This window comes from Zophobas morio, unplaced genomic scaffold (assembly GCF_036711695.1).
Source record: "Zophobas morio isolate AGI-343-1 ecotype UQ-CSIRO unplaced genomic scaffold, CSIRO_AGI_Zmor_V1 ptg000076l, whole genome shotgun sequence".
Lineage (NCBI taxonomy): Eukaryota > Metazoa > Arthropoda > Insecta > Coleoptera > Tenebrionidae > Zophobas > Zophobas morio.
The window spans coordinates 87,501-92,500 of NW_026972181.1; positions in this window are offsets into that span (position 1 = coordinate 87,501).

Consider the following 5,000-nt stretch of genomic DNA (forward strand, 5'->3'; position numbering starts at 1 on the left):
GTCTGGCCTGGTAAAGATCTACAGTTTTGCCCTCTAATCCTAGGTGCCCGAGGCATATGGCCCCGAGCGAATCGACCGACTGAAGACACACTAACCATACCGCAATCTCTTAAGAACAGTTGCGTTCAGTCCACTTTGAAATGGGGCTCGACGCTCCATAACAATTTTATGAGAGCAGTTTGGAAGAGGAAGGGGCCTCGACCGAATCAAAATAATATTCAAGGGAATGGTGACGTAATCGTCATCGACTAATCTCTCCAGGGAACAGGGATTTAGTCTGGGGTCTTCTACACTTATTTAACCATTTGCTAGACCGACACATTATCCACATTCGAAATCCGTATTTTACCATCCTTACTCTAATATCCATACTTAAGATCCATAATTAACATCCATACTGAAAATCCATATTTTGGTATCTTAATCTTATTAATCCACAGAGTACTCACCATTATCTCTGGGTCGTCTTCATTGGTATGCCGCTATATCATCCATCCAAGTACTTGGCGTATCATCCTCCAGCCGGGGCTTCATTGACCAGTCCGGTTGCTTATCGACGTGGTCTGGAAACACTAATCTTTTCATTCCTCTTCTAACACCTGGCTCTGGGGGGTCTTTAATAATATTTTTCAGTGCAGTGGCCGATGTTATCCTCTTGGCCTGCTACACAATGGATTTAGAACGGAGTCTTCAACTACACGACACTTACCATCTCACAATTCGTGTCCGACCAATGGTCCTGGATCCTATCGACTCCATACGTGGTTGGTCCACCATCCTTCCCAACCGCGGCTGAAACAGAAACCGAATGGTTAATGCATGCGACGGAACAAATATTGCAAGGGATACTCACCACATGTTCTACAGCATGACACTGGGCGTCTTCGTCCATCGGAAAGCCGAACTCCATCCTGGCACTCCTGTAACAATAACGTAAATTTAGCATGACTATGTATAACATTTATACTGCATCTTACGTTATGACTTACCTTATACATTGTATTTTATGCCCTCGGGTAACAAGTCTTGAATAAAGATTATATTTAGCCAAATGCCTCGTCATCTAATTAGTGACGCGCATGAATGGATTAACGAGATTCCCACTGTCCCTACCCACTATCTAGCGAAACCACTGCCAAGGGAACGGGCTTGGAAAAATTAGCGGGGAAAGAAGACCCTGTTGAGCTTGACTCTAGTCTGGCATTGTAAGGAGACATGAGAGGTGTACTGATAACAAGTTTTTTATTGAAACATGCGTTTTGGATTTTCCTAGAGGATCAGGCGTAAGCACTGTGAAAATCCAGAAAAAAGTTATTTGGGGTCAGTACAGACGCGCGTACTAACCGAATACCAAAAAGACCTACATATAGAAAAAGACTAAATACAATTAAAATAGTCATTTTTAGTAAACGATCCGTTTCCTTTTCCGTCGACTCCAAACTGCCCTATTAAATGCCGAGTGAATCATCACTCCACCCTTAATCACACCCACGACGCAGGACCTTTTAAAGGTCGAAGTAAAATGTAATTCTTGCGCCGTTGGGGAGTTAGCGCGAGGCCACGTGCCTCTAGCTCCTAATATGAGTGGCAAGAAGATTAGGGTCTTCGTGGGCCAATACCGCCTGGCTGCCTCCCGAAATTTCGGGTTATCATACACCACGCGTTTGGAATCCCATACCTGGCCCATCGGCCGGCTCGTCTCCCAGGAGATTTGAACATCACAGATCACGGTACGGCTGGCTGGCAGATGTATCGCCAAGTCAGGTTTGTACAACGTACCGTCCGGATGTCTGATCTGTGGTTCCTCCTCGACTGGCCAGGTTTTCTTGACGCAGTGGTCTCTGACCTTACGCACCACTGCGTTATGCCGGTCGATGCGCTGCCAGTGCGTCACAGGGCAACGCTGGAGCACATGGCAGATGGTTTCCTGGGCGTCACACCCATCCCTACAACCCCTAAGATGTACTGGGTTGGATGGGATTCCCTGCGTGGGTAAGTTGGCGGTTCGTAAATGGACTGCCCCGACCCAATCTCTCGCCGACCACCCTTTCGGCGGATATTCCAGCCAGCTCCGACTGGAAGCGTCCTCGGAAGCCACCTCAAGGCCCGTCGTGAACGGACACTGGATGAGGTTCTGCCGCCACAAATTGGACGGTGCTTCCGGACCTATCACTGCTTCGAGTTTAGTTCGCACCATGAGGACATACGGGGATGCCATAATCGCCTGAAGATGGATATCGTCAAGTTCGCGAGCCCTTGACGCCAGGTTGGTCAGGCGTCCTATAAGAATGAAAGGGAGGGACGAGGAGAGTTCCGTCAGTCCCAGACCTCCGTCGCGAACCCTGGCGTAGAGCGAGGCGTCTTGCGTATGTAGGTGCAGATGCAGCCATCGCTTGACGAATAATTTGATGAGTTTATCTGCATCTTTAAGATCGTTTTTACTAACTCGTGGATTTTGGAAACAGTGATAGAGCTTCGTGACTATGAAACGTTTTAGGAGGAAGAATTTTTGAAATGGTTTGAGGGGAGCCCTTCCGATCAGCTCCAGCCAACGCTTCAGATTATGGATCGACGGTTTTTGCGATCCGGCCGCCGATATGTCATGCCCCAGGTACTGAAAGGTGTTAATGTCAGAAACCTGGGGAATGGGACGACCATCTAAGAAAAATTGGGGCTTGGTGAGCACGGCAGGCGAACCATGCACGTACTCGACTGACACCGCAGCGCACTTATTGATGTTAATCTCCATGCCCTTGGAAGAGAGAGAAGAGGCAATGGAGCATAGGATTTCCTGCGCTTCCGCGTGGGTGTCCCCAAACGCCACCAAATCATCAGCGAAGGCCATCACCGAAAGAGAAACTCCTTCCGCAACCTCACCTCCTTTGAAGTTGTTATTGATTTGTCGAATTAGAGGGTCCAAGACGATGTTGAACAGCAACGGACTCAGAGGGTCGCCTTGGCGAACACCTCTTTTGATCTTAATCGGTCTCGTGCTATTCCGGCCTACCTTGAACACAGTCTGTGAACCCATGAGTGTATCCTGAATGTAATTCAGGAGGGTTCCGTTGACGCCTTTCGCTCGAAGAGCGTCCACCACAGACCTCTGACTAACAGAGTCGAACGCTTTGCGTACGTCGAGAGAGAGAAGATGATAATCTCTCTTGGCAGTTCTCCTGCCGTGGATAAAGGACTCCAACGTAAGAAGATTGGCAAGAGTGCCATCTATACGCCGGAAGCCCCTCTGGCTACCATGTAGCTCGACGCACGCGCTGATCTTTTTCGCCAGGATGCGATGAAACAGCCTCTGTAGTACCGAGATCAACGTGATGGGGCGCCAATTTGCAGGATCTTTGAGATCGCCCTTTTTGGGGATCAGGACTGTGTTCGTCGTTCTCCAAGATGTAGGGAGAACGTTACGGAGAAGTATTGCGTTAAAAAGAACCGCAAGATGAAGGTCCGGAATTTTCTTGGTGGTTGCCACACTAATTCGATCTAGGCCCGGGGCGGAGTTGGGCCAGTACTGTTTGGCAAAAGTCACCTCGTCGGGTCTCACCGGTGATACGCTTACGGGTGATACGTCATAATCAGGAGAGTTGTCTAATCGGGTGTCTGGCATATGCTCAGGCGTAGATTCCAATAGATTGCCGTACAGCGACTCGACGTCCTCGATTGAAGGAAGAACATCGCAGGGTTCCTGACTTTCGAGTTTCCCGGACAAAATTTGCTCAACTAAGGATTTCGGCGCCTTTTGAAACAGGTCTTGCGCTTTCTTATAGGCCGCCGCTTTGGCCTGAGCTCGATTCCTGTAAACAGGAAGAGCTTTCGGTGGAGCGGGCCGTTTTTGTGAATTAGAAGAGCTGTCCGGGGAGAGACTGGCTACGTAACGATCTAGAGCAGCTTGAAAATCGAAGTCAGAACCGGCGAGAGCATTGCTCACGATATTAACCAGATGACTGTGGTCATTACCTAAAGAGTCGAGAGACGCCGAGATAGAAAGGCGCAACTGAGATGGGAGATCGTAATTCGGGGTGTCATTAAGAGTTTCAGACGTGGCGATGTCGTTCTCCTCGAAATCCGAGGGAACCATCCTGGGCACCGCAGGAGGGAGAGGCCAAAAAGAACAGCCCGGGGCTTGTGAAGAGTGTTCCCCTGGACTGTGGCTACGGGGGGGCGCAACGAATTGCGACACTTCCCTCGTGATATTGATGTGGGCCTCAGTGTCTTTAGACTTGCCACGCGAAACCATCTCAGAAGACGTTGAAACTGGAATTTCACCCACCTGAGTGGTTTGGACTTCCTTACTGGGGAGATCACAGCCTAACGCCTCCAACGCGGCGACGGCTGCAGCCCGGCGCGGAGCAGTACGCGCCGTTGTTGTTACCTCTTTGAGGGGAGGAATTGTCTTGGAAACTTTCCGGTCCTGGTAAACCAGGAGCTTAGCTTCCATCCCCTCATTCCACTCCGCTTTGTGTGACTTCTGCTCGTGAGCTTTCCTGCCCTTGAAACTTTCAAAGGATCGCTCACAGAAGCGGCACGAGGTGGAAGTCCAAACAGGGCAGATTTTGTGATGTCTGCGCAAGGAGTCACGGTCGTGAAAACGGGATCCGCAATCGCAAAGATGCGGGTAATATGACGCGTCGCTGGTGCCCGGGTTTCCGGAATGAATACCCTCGGAACACCCATTAGAATTCGTAGAGAGACTTTGGGCACCAGAGTTAAAATCCTCTTGCGAGGAAGCGCCGGCGGTGTTACTCACCCCAGAAGAGCCGGCAACCACCCGGGGCGGATTAATAAGAACGCGGGAAGATGAGGCCGGAGGCGGCAAGCAAGAAGGGTGAAATTTCGTCTTGTGCTTGTGCAGGCCACCTCTCGACTTATAAGTTGCGTCGCAGTAAGGGCATTTGAGATTATCACCCCCCGCATCCCGCACATCGCGATTCTTGTCACTCATTCTAGTGACGACGCCAAAACAAGACTAACCGCAATATGCTTGAGGCTAA